Raw genomic sequence first — 22,887 nt, 5'->3', positions numbered from 1 at the left:
AGAAGTACGTAAAGATAACGTCTGTGTATACCATATTGCTTGTAAAAATTACAAGACTTAACAATTAATGTACTATGAGATGTGTATTAGCTTTGAGGTACTAAGACTAAATATCTATTCCTTTCCTACACGATGGATGTGCTGAAGCATCCAGAATTGCTCCTTGAAAACAGTGAAGAGGAAAACTTTATCATTAAAGAGAAGTTGTATTTCTCCGGAAACAAATAAAATTTTTTAGAAAAAACCAAACGGTTTTTTCTGAAAAAAAAACTCAACAGAAGTCAGACTAATTATTACATAATAAGTAAGACCAATTATTTACAACATATTTAAAAGTAGTTGGGGAAAAGAAACAATTAACAAATTATAATATCCAATAACCTTAACTCAGCTGTCTGTGAAAAGTTCAACTCCAGAAAAAACCCTTCCAATGGGAAAATCTGCTTTCATAAAACCTAAATTATTTATTATGTGTATGTCTTACAAAATATTTACCTCCAAAAAAAAAAAAAAAAAAAACAACAAACACGCATCCGTTATATTTCTTTTTAAAACAAATAAAAATTTCCGAATTTTTACATTTAGGAGCTTGAAACTTCTATAGTTGGGTTCTCTGATACTTTGAATCTGACGGTGCGATCTTCATTAAGGTTCTAAGACTTTTAAGAGATTGTCCTAATTTTCTCGAAAATAGTGCAGATTTTCTCAGGTACGTTACTTTTCATGGGTAAGACTTAAACTTGTTAAAGCGTATATATTGTAAATCAACATAAAAATTTAATTACTTTGATATAAATATTGGTATCAAAATTTCGTTTTTTAGAGTCTCGGTTACTATTGAGCGGTTACTAGTTCGTTACCACGAACTGTTTGACAATATTATTTATTCTTTCTAGGGTGACGTTATATATGAATATATTAGAGATCGCAATAAAATAATATAATGAAAAAAATAACTCAACATAAGTCAGACTAATTATTACATAACAAGTAAGACCAATTATTTACCGAAAATTTTAAAGTAGTTTGGAAAAAGAAACAAATAATAATATCCAATAACCTAAACTCAGCTGTATGTGGAAAGTTCCACACCAGAAAAAAACCTTCCAATGTGAAACTCTGCCCGTATAAATTATTTTTTTTATTATGTATATGAGGAGGCTGTCCCCTCCTCAAAGCCTCGGTCTACGCTAAAATTTAATAATAAGAACCTCTCTTAAATGTACAGAAAAATATTAGCGTTAAAAATATTTTCAACTACATTAAGAGTTTTGGAATACTCCAAGATGAAGTGTAAAAAAATATTAACTATTCTTAAGTAGCGAATTGCTAGTTCCTAAGGCACATTAAAATGAAAAGGTTTTATTTTCAACTTAAAAAAACCAAAAACAAAAAAGTTATAATACAGTGTGCACAGATGAGCATGGAAATAATGTTATATTTAAAGTTATTACTTCCCAATTATGTGAGTACTCTCGGGCCCAGAATATCTCAACAGTTGACATCACTTGGCCATTATTAAGTGAATCGTAGACATCATGTGTTAGCTACATCTAATTTGCACCCTAGAACTAGAGGTCAGTTTATAAAACAACTAGAAATCAGTTTATTTTCAGCGAACTTTGCCAGACTGGAGTCTAGCACTTTCGTTCATAAATTTGTAGCATTCCACAAAAATGCAATTTAATGCATCATTCTATTGAAAGTTTTACTATTTACCCATTAAAAAAATCAAAGTTCTTTAGAATTTTTGCCTTAGGCCTATTACAAATATATTCGAGACGACTAAAACATTAGGAATGTGTTAGAGAACGAAGTTTCGCAGGTTGACGCGGCAGTTCAATATGACTTTGAAAATTCTCAATTTCAATGACCAGATTTTTGCCATTTTTCGAAATTTTATAAAAATTTAAAAAGCTTAATTCCATGTGAAATAAAATGAGAACATATGCGCACCTGCTGGAGACTGCTGAATAATATGTTCAACTTCATTCTGTTGTCCCTCCCCCGCCAACGTGGAGGCGCCGCTGATGATGACCCTAATTTCATTACAATTTCCAAAAAAATAAAAATGCAATGAATTAAGATGCACCAGGAGAGAAAAATGTATGGACTTGTTATCCAGGCTAACCCGGGTCAAATCCATATTGAGGTGCCCAGGTACAAGGTTGCCATACCAAGTTTTCCCGGCGTGCTGGTGTGCCTTTGGTTCACCATCAGCTATGATTCTAGCTTCAAGTGTATGTAACCAATCAGAATTCTTATTTGTGGTGACCAGGCACATAGCCTCCACACAAAGTTTTCTGGGTATGCTGGTGCGCCTTTGGTTCACTATCACCTATGATTCTAGCTTCAGGTGTATGTAACCAATCAGCATTCTTATTTTAAACCAGCGTACATTTCATTCATATACAAATGTTGATCCACATGGTCTTAGAACTAACTACAAATTCCCTAATGATTTTCAAAATAAATTTTGTTATGAAGTAATTAAAAGGAAACTAGAAACAGATGAATAATTCTGAATTGTTTTTATTCAGTGGAATTGCTATATTTTCCGAAAGTAGAGTTTAGTTCATAACAAAGAAAAAGAAGTTAAAACCATTTTCAAATATCTTCCCTTATGTTATGTTTCCTTTAGGTATAATTTAGTTGAAAACCTAGATTTAAAAAAGTTAAAAACACTTAAAAATTTTTAGCTATATCTTTGAAGAACAGCAAAAGTCATACCTGAACAGCCCATTGTTTGTTTAACCATCAATTTCACATTCGAATCATCGCAGATACACCATGTACCTTGCAACGTTCGCCTGTAAGCGTAATAGTGACCGGAGCTGAAATTAATACCTGAATGAACGACGCCTCTATATCGTTCCAAGGATACCACGATGTCATTGTAGCTAACGTCAGATATGACGTCACACATTGTTCTTTTCAGCAATATATAATCTGAACTAAAACCAATTATTCTTCTCGTAATTTTATGTGTCATTGCCCTTCTGTCCAAGTTAATCGCAAGAAACTGCGACATTTCAGTAAAAACTGTCTGTGATGTTAGTCGATGCTCATTTTGGCAAAATTTCCCAACTGGATTTGGACTTAACACTTCACTAAATTGAATGTCCAACGTCTCAACAACCTCTTCATGAGCTGGTGCCTCAGGATTTAGAACTCCTGGAACTGGAAAATAGCAAACTTTTCCATTTGTCATATTATCATCAATTTGGCTCAAGTTACAGTGGTGATAGGCCAAAAATTTATTATTCTTGAACTGAAATAGTCTACTAAGAGGACTGAGGGTAGTTGATCAGTTTATTTCCGAGTTTTCTTCATCCATACCTCTAAACAAAGCTTCCCAAAACTCATAGATTGACTGCTGTTTGTCCTCAGGAAACCCATACACAGTCGCGAGTAATTATCTTAGGTGGACTGTTGACTCAATCTTGTCAAGGGACGACACTGCTAGCCGTAAAATTTCAGCTGCAACGTTGCCTTGTGAATTCTGCAACATATCAAAAAGTATTCTGTGTAAGCTGAAAACGCACTGAACTGCAGAATTTGCATAGCATGAAACACAATCTCTGTTTTGGAAACCTTTTCTACCAGCACCAATACCCCTTTGATAGAGCTGCTTTTGGTTAGATCTTTTCTTGTTTCCTTCAATACCTTGGAGAACGTTATCACCTTTCGTTGGCACTATCTTATCGTTTGATTTTGATTCATTTGTCATAGACAATGTTGTTCGGCATTTCATCTTATTTGGAAAGGAATCTTCTATTGCTGCCTTTCTTTTTTTCCCTTTTCCAGTGATTGCATGTTCGACATTAGTCTTACTTTTCTTCCTTCTTGGAGAAACAGCTTCTACTCTACCTATTTTCATGACGTCATCGTTCAAATTAGTTGTTGGTGTTTGGATGATTTTCAGTAATGTAAGATCTGGTCTAAAACTACTCCTAAGACGATTATACTCTGAGATGGCTTCCATGTCAGCAATAATTTTACATGGATCAAGTTCCACAAGATGCAGCCCTGCGCTAGTTGTAACCCTGGAAAATGCAACATAAATCATCCCCGGTCGAAAGCAACGACTTCCTGCATCAACGATAGCACATTTCAAGCTCAGGCCTTGAGAATTGTGAATAGTAATTGCAAATGCTAGTTGCAATGGAAAATGTTACCTAGCATAATACACCTCTTTGAGTGCTTCAAATTGAACTGTAGTACGGCCTATGGTTGTCAATTGCTCTTGACCATCACATTGCACCAAAACATTCACTATCTCACCAGCCGGCCTACTTTTAAACTCTTTAACATACCCCATAGATTCATTTACTTAGCCTTTATCTATAAAGATATTTCTTTGAAGCATTACTCGTGCACCAATTGATAATATCAATTTTGTTAATGTACTAGCTGTTCGTTTGCTGTCATCGGCACAGGTGAAAACACTTTTTGCTGCTTCTTCTTCAATTCTCTTATTTCTGACTACAGAAGAAAGAGAATCAATGGCAGTCAGTGTAACATGTTCCAAACTCGTTTCCTTTAACAGTGTGTTGTTTATTAGCCTACAGTCATCGTTTGTGGGCATCAAAATAACCGGCACTTTGCCTTCCTTACACAAATTACAATATAATTTGGCAATTTCTTCTGAGGTGGCTCGCGACATGCATCCAAACTTTCGTGTAGAAAGACATTGCAGATACTGTTCTTCACAATTTCCAAGCCTTATGTTTGCAAGAGTATCTGCATATGGCTTGTCCTTTTTTTGCCTCATGTTGATTGTCAGCTCATCATACTCAAATTCATGCCATAGATTAAAGGATCCCGTGGATCCAAGTCTATTTTTGACCTCTAGACGAGTAAGAGGAATAAACGGCGGATTTGCTGACATGTGCCTCAATTGAAGAAAATCTTCAAAGAGAACAAAGTTGGTATTTCCCATTGGGAAATTATTAGATTTGATTTCCGTCAAGCGCAAATGAATATACATCAGCATAAGAGAAGAAACCATGCTTATTTCATCTATAATGAACAGTCGAGTTCGTCTAAGTGTTTTTCGTAGCGTCAGCAATTGTTCGGTGGATAACGCTTCATACCTTGCAGTTGTCTGCTGGTCAACTGGCAGACTTAAACATTGATGAATGGTAACACCCTTTATACTATGAGCAGCAAGTCCAGTTGGGGCCATAACAACTACTGGACAATCCTCCCTCGCAAACTCCTGACAAAGGAAACTTCTAAGTATACTAATTACTCGTGATTTTCCAGTCCCCCCAAAGCCAGAAACTATCAGTCTGATGGGTTTGTCATTGCTGCCGTTTTTTAGGTTGCCTATAATTCTGTCAAAAATTCTCTTCTGATCTAAATTAAGGGAATTGAAGTCATTTGACAACTCTTCACCTGTCATTGACTCTAGTAGCTGTCTATTTGCATTGACTTCATCTTCCATGGTATCAGCCGCTCTATCAATGATCTCTCCTTGTATAGCGGTTTCTGGATCATCTGTCTCCTGCTGCTCATCAGTTAAGTCATTCATATGATGAGCATGAATATCTGTGATTCGCTGGCGTATTCTTATTTCAAATTCAGCATCGCATGTGGTTTTATTTACCAGCTTCTCATGATAGACTATCACGGCTAGATATTTTTCACTTTCAATGCAATACGTCTCAAAATTGTTCGAGTCACAAACAGGTGAGAAATTCTCAAAAATTGTGCATGATCGATTTTTTAAAAAGCTCATGTAGCAACACTGGATTACAGGGCTGTAATTGCCGTAATTTCAAGAAGCTGAAACCTGAAATATTATTTAGGTTGCCTAGTATTTATTTTATTGTTTATGCAATGGCTTTGATTGGTGTAAACTACCGACATATGGGAGTATTGGTTAGGCTATGCAGCAATTGTGGACAAGGTTTATATTAACAGATTATTCAGGTAGCTAAGAAATGAACTTACCTCTATAGTCAGAATTGCATCCTGAATCAAAATTTAACGTGTATTTGCGTCGGAAATGAACTTTACCCCCTGAACTTTACCATCACTAAAATGAATTTAGTGATGGATTGGCTGAGGGTCTTACTAACTGCATCAAACAAGTCATTGAAAAAAAACTCGAATCCCTAGGAAAATATTGTTGGATTTTGTACAAATACTACTAACATCAGGTTTGGAGCCAACAGATCTGCTTCAACGCTAATAAAAGCCATGGCGTCCCATATATTGAATGTGAAATGCTCATACTATCTTATTCACTTATGTTCATCCTATGAATGCTTGTCACTTGCCAAGACACTAGAAGACTTGGTGTGAAATATCTATGCCCACTTATCCAGAAGCGCTTCCATACGAGATAAGTATGCTGAATTTCAGATAAGTATGCTGAATTGCACTGCGAATATAGTCCAGTTTCATGAAGTTAGACGCAACATCATTCACAAGTTTAATGACACTTGCCTTTAGGGAGTGAGGAACTGGAAGCTCAGATCGAAAAATTTTGTTGAATTCGTTGGAGAGGCCAAAAGAGTAGCCCATTAATTCAAGGTATGGCTTTGTCAACTTGATTTGTAATGTTGACAAGATAAAGTAATTAGTTTCAGTTTGGTCGTCAAACATGGTTTTTATGAAATACTGAGCAATAGCAACCCGATGCTCAATAAGCCTCTTTATGCAGAAAAAAGGTGTTAACACCTCTCTAAGAGAGGTGTTAATTTCTAAACAAAGAGCAGAAATTATTTTCTATACAAAAATATTCTAAATGAACTAAATTAATTCAGTAATGACTAAGTTACTAAGTTACTTACAAACTAAATATTAAAAAACACCGCTTATATCATCCACTAGGAGAAGGCAGCAAAGCACCTGATGAAAAACATCTGCAATCCTTGGAGTCTCTACCGATAATTGATTCAGTAATTGGTAAAGATAAGGAGTAAGAAACTGGCTAAAAAGAAATACTTCAGGACTTGACCCCTCAATGACAAACGAGGGAACGTGTGCAATCTAGATGGAGAGAGAACTTTGAGCAAAAACTACATTTGACCATCCTCCCTAACCCAAATAGGCTTTCCAGTTTGCCCGTAATCCATACCGTATTCACTTATATTCTGAATTAGGAAAGCGGGTGGGGTGCTAGTGAAAAGGTACTGACCAGGGTGTAAAATTCTATCCATTAAATATCTTTTATGAGTATAATATCAAAAAGCTGTCTACCATTCAGTTAAAATATGTATATGAGCAGTCTATTTTAAATGAGTTAAATACATGATTGAGGAGCATGTCCCCAGGTAACGAAATCAAGTCAACCCCAGAGGCACATTTTCAAAAAATTCAAACCAAAGTACCAGATAAGAGACATCTGCAATCTTTTACCCCTTAACTGATTACTCATTGATTAAAAAACAAAAATGAATATACTCTCACTATACATATCATATAAAAATCTAATAATAAACTATATTTTTCATTCAAACAATACTTTTTCAATCTATCTTTAAATAAATCAATGCGCTTAGACCCTGGAATGTCAGTTGAAATTTAATCCCATACTTTCAGAGCGATTTTTTAAATATAAATAAAAGATCCCTCCAATCCATAATTTAAACCCGTTGGGGCTTGGGTACTAAAATGTTATCTTTACGTAAGACTCAAACTACCCTGAAAATTGTTAATTCTGCTCTAGTAGACCTACCTGTACCAGCCAATATGTCTATTTGATGAAACTTCAGGTCCCTACTGAGACTCTGTCTAATCATTCAAATCGTCACTGGCCTTTTTCTAGCGATACATTACACTGCAAGAGTTGATCTAGCGTTCTCTAGAGTAGCCCACATTTGTCAGGATGTTAATTACGGTTGGCTTCTTCGAACCATTCACGCCAATGACGCCTCTTTTTTCTTTGTTTGCATTTATTTTCATATTGGTTGAGGAATATATTATGGTTCGTTCCACTACTTTGAGACATGAATAACGGGGATCGCCCTATTATTCCTGGTGATGGCCGCCGCCTTTTTAGGATATGTCCTTCCATGGGGATAAATGTCCTTTTGAGGGGCTACTGTAATTACAAATCTCGTGTCGGCGGTCCCCTACATCGGAAATGATGTGGTTCAATGACTCTGAGGGGGGTTTGCCATAGACAACCCTACTCTCACACGCTTCTTTAACTTTCATTTTTTGATTCCCTTTTTAGTTGCCGGCTTGACCATAATTAATCTTTTATTTCCTCACCAGAGAGGCTCTAATAATCCTCTAGGGATTAACGCCAATGTAGACAAACTCCCCTTTCACCCCTACTGCACTATTAAGGATACCGTAGGCTTTATAATTCTTGTATTTCTCCAAGTCGCACTTTCCCTAACTAGTCCCTATCTACTTGGAAACCCAGATAATTTAATTCCCGCTTACCCCCTAGTTACGCCAGCCCATATTCAACCGGAGTGATATTTCCTATTCGCGTATGCTATCCTCCGATCCATCCCAAATAAATTGGGGGGGGGGGATAATTGTGCTCGTCTCTTCTATTCTTATTCTCATTTCTCTACCCTTTACATTTAAGCCCAAGTTCCGAGGCCTTGAGTTTTACTCTGTAACTCAACCCCTATTTTGATCATGGGTTTCAGTCTTTTTACTCCTTACCTGAATCAGAGCGCAGCCTGTAGAGGAACCTTATATTATCTTAGGCCAAATCCTCACATGTCTCTATTTCTCCTATTTTCTATTTACTCCTGTTATGATTAATATAAACGACAAAATCATCTAATGCGGTCCCTTAGCTCACTAGAGCATCTGTTTTGAAAGCAGAATGGGGTTGATCGTACGGCCAGGGATCTTTGGTATTAACCACCTTGACAAAGGCCTTGAGCCTCTCTGGTGAAGAAATAAGAGATGAATTATGGTCAAGCCGGCAACTAAAAAGGGAATCAAAAAGTGAAAGTTAAAGAAGCGTATGAGAGTAGGGCTGTCTATGGCTTATTATATTATCTGAATACGCTAATATTCTTTTTATATCTTTACTATTCAGTGTGGTTTTCGGGGGGATAAGCTTTTTAATGTTCTCTGTTATTGTGTATTTCCATCTTTGAAGACAGGGGTCTTACCCTCGTTATCGATATGATAATTTAATATATCTATGTTGAAAGAGTCTTTTACCGGTATCTTTAATGTTTCTCTGCTTCTACTGAGGCCTTTGTCAAGGTGGTTAATAGCAAAGATCCCTGGTTGTACGATCAACCCCATTCTGCTTTCAAAACAGATGCTCTAGTGAGCTAAGGGACCGCATTAGATGATTTTGTTGTTTATATTAATCATAACAGGAGTAAATAGAAAATAGGAGAAATAGAGACATGTGAGGATTTGGCCTAAGATAATATAAGGTTCCTCTACAGGCTGCGCTCTGATTCAGGTAAGGAGTAAAAAGACTGAAACCCATGATCAAAATAGGGGTTGAGTTACAGAATAAAATTCAAGGCCTCGGAACTTGGGCTTAAATGTAAAGGATAGAGAAATGAGAATAAGAATAGAAGAGACGAGCGCAATTATCCCCCCCCCCAACTTCTTTGGAATGGATCGGAGTATCGCATACACGAATAGGAAATATCACTCCGGTTGAATATGGGCTGGAGTAACTAGTGGGTAAGCGGAAATTAAATTATCTGGGTCTCCAAGTAGATACGGACTAGTTAGGGAAAGCGCGACTTGGAGAAATACAAGAATCATAAGGCCTACGGTATCCTTAATAGTGCAGTAGGGGTGAAAGGGGAGTTTGTCTAGATTGGCGTTAATCCCTAGAGGATTATTAGAGCCTCTCTGGTGAAGAAATAAAAGATGAATTATGGTCAAGCCGGCAACTAAAAAAGGAATCAAAAAATGAAAGGTGAAGAAGCGTGTGAGAGTAGGGTTGTCTACGGCAAATCCCCCTCAGAGTCATTGAACTACATAATTCCCGATGTAGGGGACCGCCGACACGAGATTTGTAATTACAGTAGCCCCTCAAAAAAACATCTGTCCCCATGGAAGGACATACCCTAAAAAGGCGGCGGCCATCACTAGGAATAACAGGGCGATCCCTGTTATTCACGTCTCAAAGTAGTGGAACGAACCATAATATATTCCTCGACCAATATGAAAATAAATAAAAACAAAGAAAAAAGAGGCACCATTGGCGTGAATGGTTTGAAGAAGCCAACCGTAATTAACATCCTGACAAAAGATCAACTCTTGCAGTGTAATGTATTGCTAGAAAAAGGCCAGTGACGATTTGAATGATTAGACAGAGTCCAAGTAGGGACCTAAAGTTTCATCAAATAGACATATTGGCTGGTACAGGTATGTCTACTAGAGCAGAATTAACAATTTTCAGGGTAGGTTGAGTCTTACGTAAAGATAACATTTTAGTACCCAAGCCCCAACGAGTTTAAATTATGGATTGGAGGGATCTTTTATTTATATTTAAAAAATCGCTCTGAAAGTATGGGATTAAATTTCAACTGACATTCCAGGGGCTAAGCCCATTGATTTATTTAAAGATAGATTGAAAAAGTATTGTTTGAATGAAAAATATAGTTTATTATTAGATTTTTTTATGATATGTATAGTGAGAGTATATTCATTTTTGTTTTTTTAATCAATGAGTAATCGGTTAAGGGATAAAAGATTGCAGTTGTCTCTTATCTGGTACTTTGGTTTGAATTTTTTGAAAATGTGCCTCTAGGGTTGACTTGATTTCGTTACCTGGGGACATGCTCCTCAACCCTGTATTTAACTCATTTAAAATAGAGGGCTCATATACATATTTTAACTGAATGGTAGACAGCTTTTTGATATTATACTCATAAAAGATATTTAATGGATAGAATTTTACACCCTGGTCAGTACCTTTTTACTAGCACCCCACCCGCTTTCCTAATTCAGAATGTAAGTGAATACGGTATGGATTACGGGCAGACTGGAAAGCCCATTTGGGTTAGGGAGGATGGTCAAATGTAGTTTTTGCTCAAAGTTCTCTCTCCATCTACATTGCACACGTTCCCTCGTTTGTCATTGAGGGATCAAGTCCTGAAGTATTTCTTTTTAGCCAGTTCCTTACTCCTTATCTTTACCAATTACTGAATCAATTATCGGTAGAGACTTGAAGGATTGCAGATGTTTTTCATCAGGTGCTTTGTTGCCTTCTCCAAGTGGATGATATAAGCGGTGTTTTTTAAAATTTAGTTTGTAAGTAACTTAGTAACTTAGTCATTACTGAATTAATTTAGTTCATTTAGACTATTTTTGTATAGAAAATAATTTCTGCTCTTTGTTTAGAAATTAACACCTCTCTTAGAGAGGTGTTAACACCTTTTTTCTGCATAAAGAGGCTTATTGATCATCGGGTTGCTATTGCTCAGTATTTCATAAAAACCATGTTTGACGACCAAACTGCAACTAATTACTCTATCTTGTCAACATTACAAATCAAGTTGACAAAGCCATACCTTGAATTAATGGGCTACTCTCTTGCCCTCTCCAACGAATTCAACAAAATTTTTCGATCTGAGCTTCCAGTTCCTCACTCCCTAAAGGCAAGTGTCATTAAACTTGTGAATGATGTTGCGTCTAACTTCATGAAACTGGACTGTATTCGCAGTGTAATTCAGCATACTTATCTGAAATTCAGCATACTTATCTCGTATGAAAGTGCTTCTGGATAAGTGGGCATAGATATTTCACGCCCAGTCTTCTAGTGTCTGGGGAAGTGACAAGCATGCATAGGATGAACATAACTGAATAAGATAGCATGAGTATTTCACATTCAATATATGGGACGCCATGGCTTTTATTAGCGTTGAAGCAGATCTGTTGGCTCCAAACCTGATGTTAGTAGTAATTGTACAAAATCCAACAATATTTTCCTAGGGATTCGAGTTTTTTTTCAATGACTTGTTTGATGCAGTTAGTAAGACCCTCAGCCCATCCATCACTAAATTCATTTTAGTGATGGTAAAGTTCAGGGGGTAAAATTCATTTCCGACGGAAATACACGTTAAATTTTGATTCAGGATGCAATTCTCAGCATAGAAGTAAGTTCATTTCTTAGCTACCTGAATAATCCGTTAATATAAACCTTGTCCACAATTGCTGCATAGCCTAACCAATACTCCCATATGTCGGTAGTTTACACCAATCAAAGCCATTGCATAAAAAATAAAATAAATACTAGGCAACCTAAATAATAATTCAGAATTCAGCTTCTTGAAATTTCGGCAATTACAGCCGTGTAATCCAGTGTTGCTACATGAGCTTTTTAAAAAATCGATCATACGCAATTTTTGAGAATTTCTCAGCTGTTTGTGACTTCAACAATTTTCAGACATATTTCATTGAAAGTGAAAAATATCCAGCCGTGATAGTCTATCATGAGAAGCTGGTAAATAAAACCACATGCGATGCCGAATTTGAGACAAGAATACGCCAGCGAATCACGGAAATTCAGGCTAATCATATGAATTACTTAACTGATGGGCAGCAGAAGATTGATGATCCAAATAACACTATACAAGGAGATATTATTGATAGAGTGGCTGATGCCATGGAAAATTTAGTCAATGCAAATAAACAGTTACTAGAGTCAATGACAAGTGAAGAGGTGTCAAATGACTTCAATTCTCTTAATTTAAATCAGAAGAGGATTTTTGATGGAGTCACAGGCAACCTAAAAAACGGCAGCAATGACAAGCCCATTAGAATGATAGTTCCTGGATTTTGGTGAAGTGGAGAGTCAAGAGTAATTAGTGCACTCAGAAGGTTGCTTTGTCGGGAGTTTGCGAGGGACGATCGCCCTGCAGTTCTAATGGCCCCAACTGGATTTGCTGCTCATAGTATAAAGGGGGTTACCATACATAAATGCTTAAGTCTGCCAGTTGACCAGTAGACAACTGCAAGGCATGAAGCGTTATCCACCGAACAATTGCTGATGCTACGAAAAACTCTTAGAAAAACTCGACTGTTCATAATAGATGTAATAAGCATGGTTTCTTCTCGTACGCTGAGGTATATTCATTTGCGCTTGACGGAAATTAAAACTAATAATTTCCCAATGGGAAATGCCAACTTTGTTCTCTTTGGAGATTTTCTTCAATTGAGGCCCATGTCGGAAAATCCGCCGTTTATTCCTCTTACTCGTCTAGAGGTCAAAAATAGACTTGAATCCACGGGATCCTTTAATCTATGGCATGAATTTGAGTATGATGAGCTGACAATCAACATGAGGCAAAAAAAGGACAAGCCATATGCAGATATTCTTGCAAACATAAGGCTTGGAAATTGTGAAGAACAGTATCTGCAATGTCTTTCTACACGAAAGTTTGGATGCATGTCGCGAGCCACCTCAGAAGAAATTACCAAATTATATTGTAATTTGTTTAAGGAAGGCAAAGTGCCGGTTATTTTGATGCCCACTAACGACGACTTTAGGCTAATAAACAACACACTGTTAAAGGAAACGAGTTTGGAACATGTTACACTGACTGCCATTGATTCTCCTTTTTCTGTAGTCAGAAATAAGAGAAATGAAGAATAAGCAGCAAATAGGATTTTCACCTGTGCCGATGACAGCAAACGGACAGCTAGTACATTAACAAAAGTGATATTCTCAATTGGTGCACGAGTAATACTTCAAAGAAATATCGCTGTAGATAAAGGCTTAGTAAACGGATCTATGGGCTACGTTAAAGAGTTTAAAAGTATATCATCTGGTGAGACAGTGAATGTTTTGGTGCAATTTGATGGTCAAGAGCAATTGACAAGCATAGGTCGTGCTACAGTTCGATTTGAAGCACTCAAAGAGGTTTATTATACTAGGAAACAGTTTCCATTGCAACTAGCATTTGCAATTACTATTCACAAGTCTCAAGGCCTGAGCTTGGAATGTGCTGTCGTTGATGCAGGAAGTCGTTACTGTGGACCGGGGATGATTTATGTTGCATTATCCAGGGTCACAACTAACGCAGGGCTGTATTTTGTAAAAAATTATACGTGAAAAATTATTGCTGACAGGGAAGCCCTCTCATAGTATAATCGTCTTAGGAGTAGTTTTAGACCAGATATTATATTATTGAAAATCATCCAAGCACCGTCTACTAATTTGAACAATGGAGTCATGAACATAGGTAGCATAGAAGCTGTTTCTCCAAGAAGGAAGTAAGACTAATGTCGAACATGCAATCATTGGAAAGGTGAAACAAAGAAAGGCAGCAGTAGAAGATTCCTTTTCAAATAAGATGAAATGCCAAAAAACATTGTATAAGACGAATGAATCAAAATCAAACGATATGATAGTGACAACGAAAGATGATAACGTTCTACAACGTCTTGAAGAAAACAAGAAAAGATCTAACCAAACGCAGCTGTATCACAGGGGTATTGGTGCTGGTAGAAAAGGTTTCTAAAACAGAGATTGTGTCTCATGGTCTGCAAATTCTGTAGTTCGGTTCGTTTTCAGCTTACACAGAATACTTTTTGATATGTTGCAGAATTCACAAGGCAAGATTGCAGCTGAAATTTTACGGCTAGCAGTGTCGTCCCTTGACAAGATTGAGTCAACAGTCCACCTAAGATAATGACTGGCGACTGTGTATGGGTCTCCTGAGGACAAACAGCAGTCACTCTGCGAGTTTTGGGAAGCTTTGTTTAGAAGTATGGATGAAGAAAACTCGGAAACAAACTGATCAACTACCCTCAGTCCTCTTAGTAGACTATTTCAGTTCAAGAATCATAAATTTTTAGCCTGTCACCGCTGTAACTGGAGCCAAATTGATGATAATATGACAAATGAAAAAGTGTGCTATTTTTCAGTTCCAGGAGTTCTAAATCCTGAGGCACCACCTCATGAAGAGGTTGTTGAGACGTTAGACATTCAATTTAGTGAAGTGCTAAGTCCAAATCAAGTTGGGAAATATTGTCCAAATGAGCATCGACTAACATCACAGACAGTTTTTACTGATATGTCGCAGTTTCTTGCGATTACCTTGGACAGAAGGGCAATGACACATAAAGTTACGAGAAAAATTATTGGTTTTAGTTCAGATTCTACATTGCTGAAAAGAAAAATGTATCAGGTCAAATCTGACGTTAGCTATAATGACATCGTGGTATCATTGAAACGGTATACAGTTCATTCAGGTATTAACTTCAACTCCGGTCACTATTACGCTTGCAGGCGAACGTTGGAGGGTACTAGGTGTTTCTGCGATGATTCAAATGTGAAATTGATGGGTAAACAAACAATGGGCTGTTCAGGTATGACTTTTGTTGTTCTTCAAAGATATAGCTAAGATTTTTAAAGTGTTTTTAACTTTTTTAAATCTATGTTTTCAACTAAAGTATACCTAAAGGAAACATAACATAAGGGAAGATATTTGAAAATGGTTTTAACTTCTTTTTTTTTCTATGTTATGAACTAAATTCTACTTACGGAAAATATAGCAATTGCACTAAATAATAACAATTCAGAATTATTCATCTGTTTCTAGTTTCCTTTTGATTACTTCATAACAAAATTTATTTTGAAAATCATTAGGAAATTTGTTTATAGTTCTAAGACAATGTGGATCAAAATTTTTATGTGAATTACATGTAAGCTGGTTTAAATCAAGAATGCTGATTGGTTACATACATCTGAAGCTAGAATCATATGTGATAGTGAACCAAAGGCGCACCACCATACCCAGAAAACTTTGTGTGGAGGCTATGTGCCTGGTCACCACACATGAGAATTCTGATTGGTTACATACACTTGAAGCTCGAATCATAGCTGATGGTGAACCAAAGACACACCAGCACGCCGGGAAAACTTGGTGTGGTAGCCTTGTGCCTGGGCAACACAATATGGATTTGACCCGGGTTAGCCTGGATAACAGATTCATACATTTTTCTCTCCTGGTGCATCTTAATTCATTGTATTTTTATTTTTTTGGAAATTAAGATGAAATTAGGGTCATCATCAGCGGCGCCTCCACGTTGGCAGGGAAGGGGCAACAGAATGAAGTTGAACATATTATTCAGCAGTCTCCAGCAGGTGCGCATATGTTCTCATTTTATTTCACATGGAATTAAGCTTTTTAAATTTTTATAAAAATTCGAAAAATGGCAAAAATCTGGTCATTGAAATTGAGAATTTTCAAATTCATATAGAACTGCCGCGTCAACCTGCAAAACTTCGTTCTCTAACACATTCCTAATGTTTTAGTCGTCTCAAATGTATTTGTAATAGGCATAAGGCAATAATTCTAAAGAAATTTGATTTTTCTTTTTTAATGGGTAAATATTAAAACTTTCAATAGAATGATGTATTAAATTACATTTTTGGGGAATGCTACAAATTCATGAACGAAAGTGTTTAACTCCATTCTTGCAAAGTTCGCTGAAAATAAACTGATTTCTAGTTGTTTTATAAACTGACCTCTAATTCTAGGGTGCAAATTAGATGTAGCTAACACATGATGTCTACGATTCAATTAATAATGGCCAAGTGATGTCAACTGTTGAGATATTCTGAGTCCGAGAGTACTCACATAGTTGGGAAGTCATAAATTTAAAGATAACATTATTGCCATGCTCATCCGTGCACACTTAATTATAACTTTTTTGTTTTTGTTTTTTTTTTTAAGTTAAAAATAAAAAACTTTCATTTTAATTTGTCTTAGAAAACTAGCAATGCGCTACTTAAGAATAGTTAATATAACACTTCATCTTGGAATATTTCAACATTCTGCATATGGTTCAAAATATTTTTAACGCTAATATTTTTCTGTACATTTAAGAGAGGTTCTTATTATTAAATTTTTGCGCAGATACAGAGGCTTTAGGAGGGGACAGCCTCCTCACATACATAATAATAAAATAATATAAGCGGAAAGATCCACAGAAGGGTTTTTTCCGGTTTTGAACTTTCCACATAAAGCTGACTGTAGGTTATTGGGTATTATTCTTTATTAATTGTTTCTTATTTGAAACTACTTTTAAATTCTCTGAATATAATTGGTCTTACTTGTTATGTACTGATTAGTCTGACCTCTGTTGAATTATTTTTTTTCATTATATTATTTTATTGAGATCTATATTATATTCGTATATAACGACACCCAAAAAATGATAAATAATATTGCCAAACAGTTCGTTGTAACAAACTGTAAGTAAGGAGCAACCCGGCTCAATAGTAACCGAGACTCTAAAAAACAAAATTTTGATACCTATATTTATATCAAAGTAATCAGATTTTTATGTTGATTTACAATATATATACTTTATCAGGTTTAGTTTTACCCATCAAAAGTAATGTGCCTGAGAAAATCTGCACTATTTTCGAGAACAGGAGGAAAATCCCTTAAAAGTCATTGAACCTTAATGAAGATCGCACCGTCTGATTCAGCGTATCAGATAACCCAACTATACAATTTTCAATATCTTAAATTCGTAAATTTTTATTTGTTTCCAGAACAAATATCACGGTTGCTTGTTTATTTGTTTTTTTTTTTTTTTTTTTTTTATGTAAATATTTTTTAGTACATGAATATAATAAATAGTTTTGGTTTTATACAATCAGATTTCCACATTGGAAGGGTTTTTTCTCGAGTTGAACTTTTCACAGACATCTGATTTCAGGTTATTGTATATTATAATTTTTGAATTGTTTCTTTTCCCCAATTACTTTTGACTATGTTTTAAATAGTTGTTGTTGCTTATTGTGCAATAATTAGTCTCAGGTCTGTTCAGTTTTTTTCATTATATTATTTTATTTATATCTTTAATATATTCTTATATAACGTAAAACTTAAAAGAATAAAGAACATTGTATCTTAATGGCACCATCAAAGTAAAGTAATAATTCTCTAGCTTTAAGTCTGGTAAAAATATATACAACGTTTTTTATTTATTATAAGGTCATTTCAAAATGTTTTATTTAAAAACCGTTTGGTTTTTTCTAAAGAATTATATTTGTTTCCGGAGAAATACAACTTCTCTTTAACGATAAAGTTTTCCTCTTCGGTGTTTTCAAGGAGCAATTCTGGATGCTTCAGCACATCTATCATCTAGAAAAGGAACAGATATTTAGTCTTAGAACCTCAAAGTTAATTCGCATCTCATGGTACATTAATTGTTAAGTATTGTAATTTTTACAAGCAATATGGTATACACAGACGTTATCTTTACGTACTTTTATTGTCTAAGATGATTAAATCAATTTATAACACTAGAAAATTTTCATTTGGGTTCATTAGCAACAACTCTGGTGAATTTCTTATTAATTTAGGTGATTTAAACGATCTAAACGCCTAGTAATGCTATTTTTATAACCGAAATTTTTAGCTCGTATAACTTTTATATTTCACTTAATTGAACACTTCCCTATGATCTTAAAATAGATGACATACACAATACGTATACCTAGTTTTTTAAAAATATTCTTCATCATTAATCTTGAGTCTATTCAAGCCCTCCCACAATATTAGAACATTACTATTATTCCATTATATTATTTTTGACTGTATACAGTATATGTAACGTCAGTCAAGACATTACCAAAAATACAAATTAAAATTAATCAAATAGGTATTAATCGGAAAAACTTCATCTACTGTGTGTTTAATGCTTTTATGTTTCGTACTAACGATTATCACAAAATTCGTAAAAATGAACAAATAAAACAATTTTATATAGCAAAATTAATCTTCCCGGGTATTAACAAATCACTATTGATTATAAATGCAAACTTTATGATGGTGAAATTTAAGTAATTTATTTTTGTGTTGATATCAAATCAGTACTGAAAATTAGTTTTAAACAACTTGTTTAAATTTCAACATTGAAAAAAAAACTTCTCAGAAATCTGTTTCGTTCAATTCTTTCTCTACAACAATCTTTTTTCTATAATTTACAACCAATATGTTTGCGAACTAGCTATACTTTTAACAAGGGCTAACGCAAAAGAATTGAATTAAATTGTATTATTAAATTTTAAATATATATCTACTTTTTTAATACAAATTTTTCTTTTTATGATAATAACATACAACAATGTTCATTTAAAATACCATAAAACACAAATAACAAAAATATCTAAATTGAAATATGTGCTACTATTGTTCCAGAATACGGCAATCACCATTGAATCAATTTATTAAAGCTACAATATATCTAGAAATTACCCTTGATACATTTCAGAATTTTTCTTTCCGAGACTGCAATATTTAAACTTAAGTTTAAGTATAACACGTTAAAATATGAAAGCAGTAAATGTACATTTTTACTTTCATTGTATTATAATTTAATTAAAATTGGACACATATCATTCACTTTTTCCGCAAAATGATAATTCAATTTTGGGAATAAATTTTAATGCTAAGAAAAAATGCTCCTAGTTAGAAACTATAAACTGCCATTGACATTGACATAGATATTGTAGTTTAGAAGTTTTGAAGCGTTTGAAAGATTGTATTTCAACTACTTTTATCCACCAGGTGAATGTTTCCACAAGTATATGTTATATCCATTTTTTTCCTCTTTCGTTGGATTCTCAAATCGTTGGCTCTATATATTTATAGCTCTATGTACAGTAATCTCAAGTGATTTATTAAGTAGAAATATGTTACTCCTTGACAAGTATTCGTTCTGTGAATGGTGGGGATTAACAATTATTTTTAACACTGGCTGACTGCGTTGGCTCTGCAAATTAATGTCATTATCAAGGTTGAACTCCAGACCCAGTTTTACGTTTGCTTTCAAAGCCAAACCCCCATCACAGGATACAGATTTTTATAATTAATTTCCTATTAAGACGTCAATTAAAATCTGAATTATTATTACACTATACATGTCCATTGCCGATTGCATTTAAATTTGTCAACTAATTACAACAATCAAGCAATAATACACTCACCCATTCAGCCTGATGGGGCCTCTGCTGATTAATGGTTTTATATTGAGTTTTTGCAGTACTATGCTAAGCTAAAAAAAATAACCTTTTCGAAACCGCTCTTCTTCATTGCAAAGTGATGCTGCAAAATGAAATTGAGCTGTTATTCATTTACTAAATAAATTATATTTATTTTGTGTTAAGGTGACATAATGAGGTAGTAAGATAACCTAACAATTAAGATATAAATTAGATTTGTAATTCCAACGAATAGTCCGCTTAGGGAGGTCTCAAAAAAATAAAATTTAACGGTTAGATTTAGTTTCCTCAGCGTTCACCCCCTCTCCAAACTGACAGGAATATTGACAACCTGAGATGAATACTGAGTTTTGTCACGTCAAGTTTGAAACAAATAGCAGAGAGTATAATTAGGAGCCTTTTATGCACACAATTTAGGCTAGAACTCGATCATTACAAAAAGTCTCATGTTTTTCAAGTATTATTATTTAATCAAATAAATTGTCCTGACTTATTTGTTTTTTATGTTGTTCCAAAAATATAAATCTGTCACACTTGCATATAGAATCCAAAAAAAACAAAAAAAATCTTTTTAGCATTAGTTGTAAATCTATACGTGAATTATTTCTTAGTTATGCATATTTTATTTGTACACATTCTTTTCTTTTTTTCGGAAATAGATAAAAATTTTATTCATCAATCAGGAATATATTTTTTAGTATTATATTATTTCGTGCAAAGACAAATTTTAGTACGATAGGAAGGTTTATTTTCCTGACAGAGAGATATATTAGAGACTGAACTAAAGTGGAAGAGATTAGTAAACCCTAGATTAGTGATGATACATTTTCTTAAAGTCATATGTTATGCTATAATTAATTTAGTGTGCATTATAAAAGCATTTGTGGACAATAGTAACTTATAATGATTTCTAATAACACTCATTAAACACGTTCTAAGCAAAAGTTCAAAAAACAAACAATGAATTTATTTAAGTATATACTGTCCGTCAGTAGAACACAAGTTCAATAATTTCAGGAGAAATTTCGAAATGAAAAAAAATGTGGATGAAATAGTAAAGAGGAACAATGTTCTAATAATTAGGATTGTTATTTGTGCTTATAGTCCTTCGGTTGCATTCAGTGAGTTGTATATGCTTTGTGCCGCTTGTACTGTGTCTTATTTCTACCGGAAGATCTTCCATTTTTCATTGCCTTGGTATTTGTCGAAGTTTATTTTGCTTAGCCTCAGGAGCCCCTCGAGTTTGTATCTTGTATTTTTTTTCTTCAGTAAAATTTTCACAGATAACAACTAAAAAAAAAATTAAAAATTAGTTCAGTAAAATATATATAAATATGAAAATAAAGGTTTGATATAATAATTATACTGGATATGAATTATAGATATTTATAACATTCCAAATTATAAACTACTTAAAATCAAGCTGTAACACAGATATTGAGAATGACAATATTTAATTTAACGGGTTTATATAAACCATAAAAATAACTATAGATAATACAGTTACAAAAATTAATATGTCTAATTTATAAACGTTGAAGACTAATTTTAAGTGCTACAATACCTAATATTACTGATGCAATTCATTTTATCAAATTAAAAAATACGTTGAAATATTGACAAAATTATCAATGACATCAAAAATTAAAACAAACATTAGTTTTAAAAATGAATATAAATATATTTGGTAAGAATAAATATAATGTATAAAAAAATAATATTCATAGATTTTCTTGCCTTGATCTTGTGGAAAAAAATACTTGTAGCAACAAACCCTTGCTCAGAAAACATTGTCCAAACTATAATTTAGCTATAGCTCAACATCTATAATTCGGCTTCCTAAAGATCGCACTCCAAATATTCCTTTTTTGTCACCCATTCGCTTCTCATCTCTAGCGATGCAACAATGTTGGTCCGGTCCATTGCAAAAAAAAATAATGCAATAACATATAATGTTGACTTTTCGTTTGTATTTATTTTCTTTTAATGATGGTGCCACCCAGGTTTTGTATTAATTGGCTAGTTTTATTCCCAAACCCTTTTTTGCGTCTATAATAATTAATATGATACGTAATAAATCATGATACATCTATGAAATAGCACCGACCTAATATTCTTCATCTAATTAGAACCTGTTTCTCTCACGCTCAAGTCTAATTGAATAAACATATGTATGATAAAAATTTAACACTTTAGAAAGAAATTTGGGTTATATATTTGCACAATAGGGGTGGAGGGGGGGGGAGGGTAGAAAGGGTAGTGGCTCAAAATACCTAAGGTATTAAGTACAATCATTTTGTATATTATGAATTAAGAATTATTTTGTAACTTCACACTGTTCACATATTTTGGCCCCCACCCCCCATGTGAAAATATATATCCATAATTATATATCTCCAATCACTTCTGTCACTTCTTTTGGTCTTGACTGACACTAAGCTACAAGAAACTAACGAAAAAAAACGCTTTAACATTGTGTTAATGGATGAACAAATTGAATGTTCGGCCTCATATCATACACTTACCTTATTTATTATTTATTTTCCTTTGGCTTAGTTTGACAAGTTGTCTTTGCATTTTTAGTTGATAATTTCCTGTTGAATTGTTAACTGGAAAATGATCATTCATTGTGATTTTTCGTTTTCTTTAGGACCTTTTTCCTATTTGGTGTTAATTTTTTCTTATTTTAACCCGAAATTCAAATATAACCCTTCGAAGCTTGTCAGAGCGATTAATTGAAATAAATGTCGTATCTTCCTTTATTATTATATTTTAGTCTAAATTTACACTTCATTAAATAGTTAAGCAAAGTCAAACACCTATAGATAATATAAATATACATTTTAACCGTATGTAAATTTATTGAAGTAACTTGATTTAAATTTTGTTTTTGTTTCTCCATATTCAATTATTGCCTTAACTAGAATCTATGATTCTATGACATTTGTATTAATTAT

General features: G+C 34.1%; 2 pseudogenes; one reads left to right on the top strand and one right to left on the bottom strand.

The window, feature by feature from the left end:
• Positions 1–2,695: 2,695 nt before the first annotated feature.
• LOC148942443 (uncharacterized) lies at positions 2,696–5,743 on the bottom strand (annotated as a pseudogene).
• Positions 5,744–12,274: 6,531 nt separating this feature from the next.
• LOC148942442 (uncharacterized) lies at positions 12,275–15,482 on the top strand (annotated as a pseudogene).
• Positions 15,483–22,887: the final 7,405 nt, after the last annotated feature.

Source organism: Artemia sp. Qi Xiang Cuo, chromosome 17 (genome assembly GCF_049724085.1).
Source record: "Artemia sp. Qi Xiang Cuo chromosome 17, ASM4972408v1, whole genome shotgun sequence".
Classification (NCBI taxonomy): domain Eukaryota; kingdom Metazoa; phylum Arthropoda; class Branchiopoda; order Anostraca; family Artemiidae; genus Artemia; species Artemia sp. Qi Xiang Cuo.
Note: the sequence above shows the minus strand (reverse complement) of the source record. Positions and strands in the feature narration are given on the sequence as shown.